Raw genomic sequence first — 13553 nt, forward strand, 5'->3', positions numbered from 1 at the left:
AACAAATTAGATAAATAATGTAAAAATTTTGCATCATTACAGAAACAAAATCTGGCTATTTTATGCAAGGGGTTTAGATCCTCTAACAAATTAGATAAATAATTTGTAAAAATTTTGCATCATTATAGAAACAAAATCTGGCTATTTTATGCAAGGGGTTTAGATCTGTTTAAGTTAAGCACAAAATTGAATTTTATGCTTCTTTCACAGCTTTATTCTGTAGGCAGCTGATTTTAGATTTGACACTTTCCCACAGTTTTTAGCATTAAATAGTGCCCCAATACTGTTTTGTATTTTTTATATTGCAGTGTTTTATTTTGCACATCTCACCTTTTTTTTTTCATTAAGAAAATGTATGTGATATGGCTATAGTTACAGTGTGTGACCTTTCAAATAACTGTACTCTCTCTAAATATTAATCCAGTTGGCAAGTAGTTAATGTCTTCAACCTGTGTTTTATGTCAGCCTGTTTAGCTTTGTGAGGAGCTAGCAAAGCTGGGACAGGATAGGGCCAGGGTGATAAACTCCTGCAGACATGGAGGCTCCTAATGTTTGTACATCATTCTGGTATCAGAGAGGTTTGAAGAAATCTTCCTCATTCAGTATTTTAATGCACCCTAAGAAAGACAGAAAAAAGATTTACAGAAGTCAGCATCAACTTGCACTGCTCTATAAAAATCTCTGATGTGATCTCACGTCTTTCTGTTAGTTCATAAAGCACATGAAACTGCTTTCATCAATATGCTGAGAGGCCTTTAAGGCACCACGTCTGCTCCATTCAGCAAGGCATGCAGCAAAAAACCTGATGTTTACCAAAACTTGCTCTTATTGCAGAAACTTGCCAAGAGGCTCCTGTAGCAAGGGCAGCTCTGACTAGAGAGAAGAAAATATTCTTAATGATGGTGGTGGTTTTGGTGAGCCAGAGGAACTCTTGGGGTCCCTTTCAGCTGAAACTGTTCTAGGATATATGGGTTTTTTTTATTATGTAAATAGAATAAGTCCCTTCTGTTTCTATTTTATTGCTAAAGAGCTTCTTGGTACACTGCTTTGTGGTACCAAGCAGTATATCTGCTGCTTAAGCTTCCATTCGCTAAACCATTAATACTTGGTTTTCATTCATTCTTCCTTCTTTGACATAAGAATTGCCAAATCATCCCTCAGTACATGTTTCCTACCAGGCAAAACTGCTGGATTAGAAACATCTGCAAGGCTCCATTTATCAGACTTTCAAACTCTGTGCTACTGAGAGGGGTTATTTAGCACTTTATGGGCTTATTCAGTTGTAATCCTTCATAACCTGCCTTTTCTTACTCCTTGTCTGCAGGCTTTTATTCTCAAAAATACAACAGAGGAGGTGATGGGGCAGGGTAGAGAGTGAGGAAATATGATGGAAATGGGGAAAAGCTGACATCAGTGAGACAGGGGAAGAAAGCATGAAGCAGCTTAGGAAAAAGATGCAGAGGAGCAAGACCCAGGTAGGAAATACAAAAACCTAATAAAATAGTAAGAGCTGAAGATCAAAGCAACATCTGTTATAAGAACTGGATGGATCCTTGAAGACTGTTTAGCTTGCAGAAGATGGAGTGACCTAGCTTATGATGGTTAGGAAAAGGAGTTAGCAAAGTTGGAAGCTAAAGAAGGCATATTTTTCTAAGGCATAAAATGAAAAAGAGTGTGTTTCAACACTACTCTCTTTAACTTAGGCCTCATGTTATGCTAGTGTCAGATGAGGTTTCTTATCTCTCAGGTACATCAGAATGGCACAAGTATTGCTCAGTGTCTTTGTACCCTACAGCAAAAAATCACTTTTCTTCCTCTCTAACAAAATCTCCCCATTAGCTCAGCCATGACAGTGGGGCTACAGAGGTCATGCAGGCTGTCAGACTTGCAGACCTGAGTGACAAGGATGCACACGCCATGGCCATGCCTCAGTTTTACCTCCTGTCAGCCAGTGTGTAGCCTGCTGCTTTCCCAGGGCCTGCACAAGCAGGGGAGCACCATGGGCGGCTGAATTGTCACAGGGAGCAGTGGCTGGTGGGGATGGAAAAGCAGGCTGCCTTGGCCACTAGCAGTGATCACATTCTCCCACCCCTGTGGGGAACAGAACTTTCCAGGGATTTGCTTTCTTGTCTCTCTGTATTGCTTCTTTTCTCTTCCCTGTCCTGCTTCCTGCACTCTTCCCTTTGCCACAGCAGAGTTGTCAATACCCCTCACATTTGGGTGGACAGTTTATGTTAGTTGCACAAATAGAAATTTAGAACTGATTCTCCCTTTGCTTCTCCCAGCTGGATTTTGCTCCTCCTGATAGTTTTAACTTAGCCACATTTGTTGACTGTCTTCTCTTAATTTCAATCATCCTAATGGGCAGAATAAAACTTCACTATGCTTCACACAAGGGTAAGAGAAATGTTTCAGACAAACAGCTAGGCTGGCCAAAGTCATGCAGCTTTCAGCCAAGTCTGAGATAAATTTGCTCACTAGTTTCTCAAGAGCCCACTAACAAAAGATCTTTCCTGCAGAGCAATCCTGAGAGCTGAAAAATAATTTTGAAATAAATGTTCAAGGAACTTCATATAATGATAGAATGGTTTGGTTTGGAAGGGATCTTAACTATCTTCTAATTCCAATCCTCCTGACATGGACAGGGGCCAGTTTTCTCAGGACCCTGTTCAACCTGGCCAGAAATGGCTCCAGGGATAGAGCATCCACAGCTTCCCTGAGCAGCCTGTTTCAGTGTCTTGCCAGCTGCACAGCAAAGAATTTCTTCAGGATATCTAATTTAAACCTACACTGCTTCAACTTAAGGCCATTCCCCCTTGTCCTTACAAGCCCTTGTAAAAAAAAATCCTTCTCCATCTTTTTTGTAGGCACCTTTAGGTACTGTAAGGTGCTATAAGGTCTCCCCAGAGCCTTCTCTTCTCCAGGCTGAAAAACCACAACTCAACCTGTTTTCACAGGAGAAGTGCTCCAGCACCTCTGCTCATATTTGTTGTCTCCATCTGGACTCAAATATGCCCATCTTTATAAATATCCCCATATCAGATGGGTCTTTGTGCCAGTTTTGAGTAGCAGAGCCATATCTGGAAGCCATTCAGATTAGAGATCACTGACCTTCCACAATTTCTTCCCTGTTACTGATGCCTCAGGTTATAGCTTTTATATTTTTCAGATTCTGTACTGCTTTAGTGTATTCTGAGGTTCATATTAGGGGATAGTAAGCTTTCTTCACAGAGTAAGTAGACAAAACAATTCCTTCTCTTGCTGGGGACTGAGGAGAATCAATCCAAACTTCAGGCCCAAGAGCATAAACAATGGTAGAATGAAGAAAGAAAAAAAAGGACGGGACTTCATAAGCTGAAGCTATAACTGGACAATTAACTCCAATATGCAAATGGACCAGAACTTATAAAACTGTGAGACCTTGTGACCAGTCATCCATTTTGTGACCATTTTGGGTTCATCTTGGGTGTAGTCCTGTCTGGGCTCTTGTGCTGCCCAAGGTGGATCCATTGAGGTGTCCTAATAAATACCTACTTCATTCTTTAACTCCTTCTAGCCTCTATTCTAGGTCAGCCTTCACAAGGCATCATTACCATGACGGTGGTCACTTGGGAGAGTGGTCGTCTCTACATTCCCACATTTCCAGCTAGGCCAGATCTTCCCGGACTCCAGTGTGGTGATGAGGATATTTCCAAGAAAAGCAAGAAGGCCCCGTCACTAGATTGTTTTCCTTCTGGTTGCACAAGTAATTTATATTGGGTTAAAGGGGAATGTTGCAAGGCCTATTTTAAAAGAATAAATCCTGACTTGGGAAAAATATCAAACAGCATCAGAACAAACTGATGAAAGTCTGTTTGAAGCAAATGCAGTAATTTGCATTAGCCAGCTGAAGTCCAGTTCTTATATATGGCCAAAAAAGGATCTGAAAATATTCCCTACAGGTTTCTAATTTATTTTTACTGTATTTAGAAGCTAATTGCAATTATTTTTATTAGACATTAGACAAAATCCAGACTTGCAAAGTTCATGGAGAAGAACAGGCCAAACACTTTGATATAAAGTACAGTGTTTCCTTCAGCTTCCTTAAAGGTCTCCTGTGCAGAGAAGGCTGAGGAAGCCATTTGCAGAGCACAGCAAGGTTTCTAATTCTTAGGTATGATCAATGCTGCACATTCTTGAGTGCCATCTACTGGCTTTTCATTAACTATTTCCATACTCAAACAGAAAGTGCTCCTGTAACCTCTGGTGTAATCAAACAAGACAGAATCCCAGTAGGATGGTTCCTATGTTTCAAAATCTAATGCAAGGGACGGTATCGCAAGATGTGCTCTCTGTCTCCTAGTAGAATAATAGAAAAACAAAGGAGAAAATCCCTAAAAATTTTAAATATAAGCCAAGAAATTGCGTATTTTAGTCATTCTAAAATGCAAGCATGTTGACAGGAAATAAAATGTATTCAGTACCTATTTGCCTACTGTCACCAAGAAAATGAAATTTTCTTTAAACCAAAGCTGTATGGTTTTGTTATTTGAAACAAAATGTTGAATTTATTTTGGTTCTGTGTGCAATATTTTACTTCATTCTAGTTTCTGAAATATGAAATAATTCTTCGTCTTTTTAAGAGGAAAATTGCCATAAACTTTTTAGACAAAGCACTCATTTTAAAGTGAGAAAATAATTTATTACCAAAGAACATTACATTTAACATTTTTTGTGTTTTCAAAATTAAACACATACATTTTATTTAATTAGCATTAAACATAATGAAATATTCCAAAATTCTCTAAGTCAAATAATTTTTTTTCCAGATGAAAGGCATGTGATGTTTAACAGAGAATTTTCTGGTCCAGCTGTAGACTGTAGATTTTTTCTCTATTTAGATTTGGCTAAAAAAAAAAAAAAAAAAAAAAAAAAAAAAAAAAAAAGAGAAAACAGGCAATTTAGCACAAGTTTGTGTTTTTAAGACAGGACTTGTACATATTCTTTTCTGAACTGTACAGATAAAGTTCACTGTATCTAATAAGAGCTTGAATCTTTCCTGCCACACTAGTGTTAGCATGATTATAACAAGTGATAAAACTGTAATTGGGAAATGCTTTTGGCTCTAAGAGTCCAATTTTTCACATTTGTGCTCCCAGCTTGCCACCACTACTGAGAAGATGAAACTATGTTTTATTACTAGGCTTGACCTGTCAGAATAATGCTGATTTAGTTTGGAAAGTATTTTCAGACCAGAACTCCCAGCTAGATTTGAATCGACTCCATTGCAGTATGCCACTAGACCTGTCACTTCAGAGTCCAGGGATGATGTCTGAAGGGCTGGTGTTATAAATAGAGAGAAAAGGATTGTTATAATAGTCTCTGGTCCAAGGCTGTAGTGAAAATGGGCATGTTGAACTGAAGTTGAAATGAACTCCTTCTACCATTTCTAAACTGATTGAGTGGGTTGGTGAGAGAAAGGAATAGAAGGTCTATTATAACCCTTTTTCCCTCTGTTTTCCGGCTAACACTGTCTGACAATGAATCCCCAGGATATATAAAGTTTTCAGGTTCACAAGGGCATGGAAAGACCCGGCTTGTTACAGGGCAACAGGAGAAAATGAAGTGCACTAAAAAGTGTATCTCTATTTCCTTATAGTGTGGGTGTAGTAACTGATATCTTAAAAATAAATGAAAAAGGTGTAATATGACAAGCTTTTGAAATCAAAGTCATTCTCAATGCAGTCAATAGCAAGCCTCTATTATTTGTCCTACTAAGAAGACTTTTTTTTTGGTTTTTTTTTTTTTGCAGGTCTTTAGCTGGTAATATAAAGAGGGAATTAAAACAACAGAAGCTGCCACACGCTATTTTTCTCAAGCCTTATTTCCTCAAAAGGAAAGAGCTTGCAATTTCATCTGTCCAGCCTATGTAAACAAGACCTGAAAACATGAAAAGTGTCTTCCATCTCTTTGTTTTATGAAAGAAATGTTTTTCCAGATCTGTTGCCTAATTCCAGGCTCTGGCAAAGCATGACAAAACTCTGTCCAGGCTTCCAAATCCCAATAGTCTGCCAAACCTATTGTTTTCTAAGATTCTTTGAAGTTGTCTAAATATGTAATTTCATGGGTCATTGTTAAATTTTATAATGATTCCTCTAAGCAATTGTTTTTATTCCAATAATTTCAGTCCATAAAATTTCCCATCATCAGAAACCGGATAAAACAAAAAACCCAAAACAACACTAAATTGTTTAGTTTACAATACTTATTTGAGTTCAAAATAACATTATACTTACTCCTGTTCTCATCTACATCTAAAAAGTTCTGTCCCTGGGCAGCTCTGTTCTCTGTCATAGATTGTCATTTGTGCTTTCCTGTAAAAATTTTGAGATTTGTCTGTTTTATAGCTATTCCCATGATGATAATTTTGGTTTCTCTCCTTAAAAACTGTCATGCATTTCAGCACTCTGCCTGCTAAATTTTCTTGTTTGGCAGTCTCACACTGAAAACAGTTAAGCTGTTCTTCATGAGCAGCACTTTTCTACAATAGCTTTAAATATATATCCCTGTTCACTAAGTGTTTAATGATTTTTTGTCTTTCTGAGCTTACAATCCTGTTTTTGTAATAAGCTGCATTTTGCTGTTTGTGGAAGATGCATTCTGTGGCAGTACACCAGGAAGGAAACAGACATCTAGTTACTGACATTTCAAGCAGCACTCTTCAAAGGCAGATATGTTATCCTTTTAAGACAGCAGCTGACAGCTTGCATTACTCAGGTAGCTCTTCTTTCATCACAGTTATTGTTCTGTCTTTAAACTGCTCAGTTATGTGTCCTGTGACCTTGTGAGCTATTAGTATAAATGGGAAGAAGTCCCAAGCACTGAATCCCCCCTTGAGAATCAGCCCTTGATATCTGGCACCTCTGCTCACTGGCACATTGATTGCATAGCAATTAATCTTGAAGTCTGATTAAGCTGGCGAACACTGCAATTCAATATATTTGCCACCTTACCACACTAATTAGGGAAGAAAATCCAATGTGCCATACATCATGCTGGGTTATTCTCCTGATCAAACCCATGGTGAGTCTTGTAATCTCTCCTTTTTTATATTTAACTTCATAAGCACTTAATTGAGCCTCTGCAGAGGTAGCCATGGACTAAATTACAGCGTTCCTAGCCAAGGCCCAACCAAATTCTTTCCTACCAAGTGAGACTTGGTATTATAAACATCATTAAGAAATCAATTCTAGAAGAAAGTATCATTCCTTCTGCAGCTCAAAAGTATCTTTATCCATAATGGTGTCAGTACTTCACCACTAAACAGCTCACAAGTCTCAGTGATTATTTGGACAGAAGATGTAATTTAATCAGACATATTTTTAACTTGCTTCACGTGACCTATGGAGATGTCAGCAAAGAACAAAAGCTTCAAAAATTCCCTAAAATGCCCAGTTAACCTCACATATGTAAGATGACAGTGTTCATATTGGAGATTTTTGCTACATTTTTGAGTTTTACTTTTTATATTAAGCCATTAAGTAAAGAAAGAGGCTTGGGGGCAGATCTGTTTCAGTTTGTTGGCTGTGTTTAGCAAGTGGATTAATTTCCTCCTATTGAAATTGTGAGTTGAGGACTATCAATCCTTCTACATCTTGGAACATTAAACATTGCTGCTCATTTTCAGCTCCCTTTCTATGTGTGACTCAAATGTTTTCTTGAAATGTCGACGATTTCCTGGGGCTCTTACCATGGCATAAGGCACCACCAGATTGCAGAGGGTGCCACAGGGTGGTCATCTCAAGGCAACCTTCCAGATGGAGAGAGACAGTAATTTGGAGAGGTGGCTGACGTCTTCATTGCTGAGCTAAACCTTCACCTGCCCTCAGCAGCGGGTAAACTGCAACTGACTGTACGAGTTGCAAGAGTAAAGCAAATACTTTACTCTTAAACCAAATAAACAACCATTTACAACAATTTTTTCACTATTCCAATTATAGAATTTATAAACACCCTTTCACCTAAATGTGACACTGTTATCAGGAAGAGCAGAGAGAAGTGCCAGGGACATGCGAACACAAGACTCCACTTTAACCTAAGATATATCCATTCCTGCCCTCTGCCACCTTTCCCCAACAAACAGCAGAAGTGGAACATCAAATATGGACAATGTTTAGAGAATTAAGTGCAGTCGATCTATAGAGTATAAAAACCATAAGAATTAAAAGTGCTAATAATTTAAAATAATGGATAGATTCAAATAAATCCAAATCTGCTCACAGGTTTTCTGTGAGACAAATATGCCTAAGCTATCCATGTTAATTATTTATTATAAATTACACGTCTGCCTTTAGATTGCTATGAAAAAGCATTACAGTATGGTCTGTGACCAACCTGAAGGGTCAGTGACATTTTAGGTGCTGTTGTAGATGTACAAGGACACAGGTCCCTCGTAAATACCATACTGCCAATCCCATATGGATGTCCCAGACACCCTGGAGCTTTTTCACATCAAAGGACATTAGATGCCTCTGTTAAGACCTCTGAAAGAAATGTCAGATATCACATTTGGCCACAGTCCTCTACCCTGCTGGACATGAGTATGCCCAAATTTTGTGCCACATCTGCCATATGGATGTCCTGGAGAGCTGTGCAGTGTCACAGGTGCATCCTGTGTGTTAGAAGTGATTGTGAGGCTGGAGTAAGGGGACTATGGCTACTAAGTGAAAATTGATACTTGTGAAGTTTTAGCAAGCCCCTCATCAACTCAGTGGAGCACAAGAAAGAATTTAGCAGACCAACCAGGCTCTTGGAGGAAGACAAACCTTGCTCTGAGCTCCAGATATATTGTCTTAGATTTTTTGTACATTGAATGTAGATTTTTCTAGTGTTCCAACAAGTGCATATAGCATACAGGCAGAAGTAACAATGGGCAGATGTTTGCTGTGAAATTTAAAAGTCATTATAAGATATCCAAACTTTTAAATTTGAGAATGTGGTATTTTAGCATTTTTTCAACTTGATTATTATGCTATCTTTATCACTTTCTATAACCTGTCTGTCTGGTGTCATTTTTCATACTACAGATTCAAAAGCCCATTTCAAAGGCATCGGTTTTCTAAAGATGAAGTCACAAAACAAATGTTAGAAGTGATTGTGAGGCTGGAGTAAGGGGACTATGGCTACTAAGTGAAAATTGATACTTGTGAAGTTTTAGCAAAGCATATCTGGGAAGGACAGCTGATGAATTTCTCTTTAACATTGTAAATGTGGTCATCACTGTTTTCTTTTAGCGTAAACTGTGGTTTCTGCTTTACAATATCCAAAATGGCCAAGACTTAGGGATGATGCAATCATCCTATTGCATCATTTCTATTTCCAGTTTTGTAGCAAATTAGGTCAAGGCAGGGACTATGAGGGTAGCTGTTATTTCACCATGATTTTCTTTCTGTGTTCTTTGGTTACCCAAAATAATGGCTGTCTGATCATAGAAAATGCCATTTCTTTGTAATGTTGCTACAGTTACCCAATTCAGAGCTCAAACAAGGTTAGAAACTATACCTACTATGGTACAGCAAGGAAGCTGAAATTATCAGCTTGCACAAGCGCGACAACAAAATTTTGAGCGCAACAGCAAGCCAGGAATATTAACAAAACACCTACTAGAGTAGATAATTTTGTATTGTTACAGGATGTTGACTTCAGTTTCCATTGGAATTTTTTTCTTCAGTGCTCAGAAGTTACCACTGATATTCATGCTCTGAAAATTAGGTTTCTTTAATGATTCTAGAAATTCAGAGATGCTTGTTAACTACTGTATTTAAGGGGATTTTTTTTTAACACTACTGAAAGGGTCACAAATAATGGAAGTTTAAGAATTTATCAGAAATCAACTTTTAAATTCAGTAAATTTAAGGTTCTTTATATCAGCCATATGCAGTCGACTTGATGTATGCCTTGCCAAATACCCCGAGGTGCTTCAGAAAAAGAAGTAATCTTTTTCATTCTTTTTATCAAAGACAGCAGTTCTAAGATAGGAATATTATCTGAGTTGCTGTTATGAGTGACAGCAAAAGGATGTCAAATTGCTATTACAGCAGCCTACTCAACCAGAATGGAATTCCTCATGACACAAAGTCCTTGGTGCATAATAAATTAAGCATATGAAAACACATTTCCAAATATTATACTGCTCATATCTGGTATAACATCCCTTGTAAAAAGTACATTAGTGCAACCATGGCAGAATTTGGAACACCCTCAGCAAACTGAAATAATGTAGCAAGAGTAGGAGTGCTTCTGAATTTGGTTCGTTACTGCACCATAGTACAGAGTTACCATTACCTATGAGCAAAATGTTTTTGGCAATAAAATATTGAAACTTACCTTTTATTTTGAGTATTTAAACAACTCAGTTTTTACTGTAGATCAAACTTTTTTTCCCAGTTTCTTGCTGGTGTTTTTATCCCTGAAGCATTTCTGTTTCTGAAGTATTTAAGAATTTTTCTGGAGTTATGATAATGACTAAGTATTTTTAATTTGTGTCATTTAATTTAGCAATTAGAGCCCTATCATGTAGCAGCACAAAGATACTGTTTTAATATCTTCCCAAAACTATCATCATTTCTATCACATTATGTACTTGCCTGCTGTTCAAATAATGGACTCTCTTTTCTCCTTTCCCTTCACTCTCTAGACAGCAGCTTGAAGTGCAACTCGTTCAAGTAGAATTTTAGGTTATTTTTCTCTGTATTTGATCCTTGTTTACACTGTAAGAATGTGAAGAAGTCTGAATAGGAATTTGCAAATTATTATATGGGAGTGCAATTCAATGGTCCTTGTGCTCTTAGATTACCCAGGTGCCATTGAGTAATCTGTGTATGTCAAAAACTAAAACTCAAAATAGAACACAGCTGGCTGTGCAAGATGCTGGCACAAAAGCAACCGGGTGTAAACAACCCATGAAAAAATGTGTGGATATTACAGGAAGGTTTCAAACACACAGATCAATACGAACTGCCACCCACCACTGTGGCATGGGATTGGCTTTCACAGAGGGCTGGACCCTTCTGACCTCTAATACTCTGAAACCATCAAACAGAATTCTGTCTTTCTTCTGCTCTCCTAAAAAACTTATATTGAGCAAATACATACTTCAGGCGTGTGCTGCAATACAGAAATGGGCTGGAAAGATTCAGTGCCTTTGTGAAATGTGGAGAAAGTAACCACCTTCCATTTCCTACACTGCTTTGTCAAAACTCCTGTGCAGAAGCAACAGACTGATTTTTCTGAGTTTTTAGGTTTGACCACTGTTCTTACTAAGTGTCTGGACACCTGCCACTTATATCAAACATTAACCTACAAATACTGAATAGTTAACAGACTCAAACTTCTTGGAAATGAAAAATACATTCCTTCATAATAATGACCTGGGGCACATAATAGTTCTGTGCACCCAGAGGCTTCACTTCCTGAGTGTTAGTGAGCCTCAGATAGTGTACTGTAAACTTCCTTTTTTTTCCCCCTCAAGATTAAATAAGAAAGAAAATGTAGTTATTCCAAGAACTGACGTAGTTTATTGAAATTCCTTGAGTTCTATGCAGGAGTTAAATGAGAACAAGTCTCCTGATAATTTCTCTTTACAAGGAGGAAAAAGTATTTCTAGTAGTGCCATATCAGGATAGAATTTCCAGTAGTAGCATCATATTAAAAGCAGTCTTTTCAAGGCATTTGAAAATTGTGAATTTACTGATATTTACTTACATAATTATGCAGAGCTGAAGGAGAGCTTCAGCAAGAAATTAAGTCTTACAAAGGCAATTAATTTAATTTTACTACAAGGATTTTCATTTAATTGTGCACTTTAAGGTTCTTTTCATGGGTTAGAAATCTGCTCAACTAAATCCTTTTTGTCCTAGCCTTAGCTTACCCAGACATATCTCAGTGCATCCTCTCTTCAGATTTAAATATTTGCATGTTCAAGTTGCTGCACTGAAATGTCTCCCCTAGTGGACTCTGGCAATTCTAAGCATCAATCAGCCACCCAGCCCTCAGCAGGCAGAGTTGTGTTTATGGGGAACTGAAATACAGTCAGTCACCATCTGGTTTCAACTGAATAAAGGGGGGAAACCTTGATTAATAAGAGAAGGATGAGGCAGTGATATAAGGGCAGTAGAATAAGTGATAACCTCCAAATTACACTTATTCAACAAAAAAATTGCCAATATGGTGCTCAGTGCATTTCTATAAACCTCAACCATACAATCACAGTGCCCTCTATTTTGACTATAAATGCTTCAGGATGTGTTTACAGGACAAACATACTGTCACAGAATCATAGAATCATTTAGGTTGGAAATGTTTTTTAAGATGTTAAGGTAGCACTGCCATGTTCACCACTAAACCGTGTCACTAATTGTCATCATCCACACATTTTTCAAACACTTCCAGGAGATTTCATTACTTTTTTGGGCAGTCTATTCCTGACCAACCTTTCAGTGGAGAAATCTTTTCTAATATCTGATTGAAACCTCACCTTGCACCACATGATGCCATTTCCTCTCATCCTGTTGCTTGTTCTCTGGGAGAAGTAACCCAGAACTTGGCTACAGCCTCCTTTCAGGCAGTTGTAGAGAGCGATACAGTCCTCCCTGAGCCTCCTTTTCTTCAGGGTGAACAACCCCAGCTCCTTCAGTAGCTCCTTGTAAGACTTGTATCCAGACCCTTCACCAGTTTTGCCATCCTCCTCTGGACAGGCTTCAGCACCTCAATGTCCCTCCTGTAGAGAGGGGCCCAAACCTGAACACGGGATTTGAGGTGCAGCCACAACACCCCAAGTACAGGCTTGGTTTTTTGACAAAGCTTCCCTTTTCAGAATGGTTAGTACCTCAGCAATCCAAATACAGGGATCCATACTGCTCCAAAGCACAGCAATTGAATCCCTGGGAAAAGCCCCCTTGCCTTTCCCACTTGACGGAACAAGTACACTTGCCAAAGCAGCAGAAACTGTGGCTGATACAGAAGAGCCCACCCTGCCCTGTCACTCCCAGTACAGGTGCAGTAGGGTCTGAGATTCTTCTCCTTTCACTCAGTCATATTCAGTACCAATCCATTGCCATAACCTTAGTTATTATTCTGACTTTAATGAAGTGTTTTCTTTAGTATGCAGTGATGAGTATTTTCTGAAAATGAGTTCTCATTATTTCTGTTTCAAGGTGAGACACAGGAGAGTGGACTTGCAGTGGCTGGCCTGTAACCAATAGCCTGTGAATGATGCAATAATGATTTATGAAGTCGTGAATTTGTGGAGAAAATGGGTTACATACCTAATTCATGATTTGTTACTGACTTCTGTCATTCGGAAACTAGAGGGTATCAAGTGAGACAATCAGATGGCAAACTCAAAACCAGTGAGGTTCTTTAAATAGTCCCCAGGCAAAATTTGGGCAGCACAGTAGGGTTTTTTGGTTGCCATAAAACTTACCTGACCAAACCACGCATTAGGAAAAACTATGGAATGGGAAATCTATCCTGGAGGACCCTGAACTTCATTGCTGGAGGCTACAAGACAACAT

This window comes from Pyrgilauda ruficollis, unplaced genomic scaffold (genome assembly GCF_017590135.1).
Source record: "Pyrgilauda ruficollis isolate IOZ18807 unplaced genomic scaffold, ASM1759013v1 scaffold18, whole genome shotgun sequence".
Classification (NCBI taxonomy): domain Eukaryota; kingdom Metazoa; phylum Chordata; class Aves; order Passeriformes; family Passeridae; genus Pyrgilauda; species Pyrgilauda ruficollis.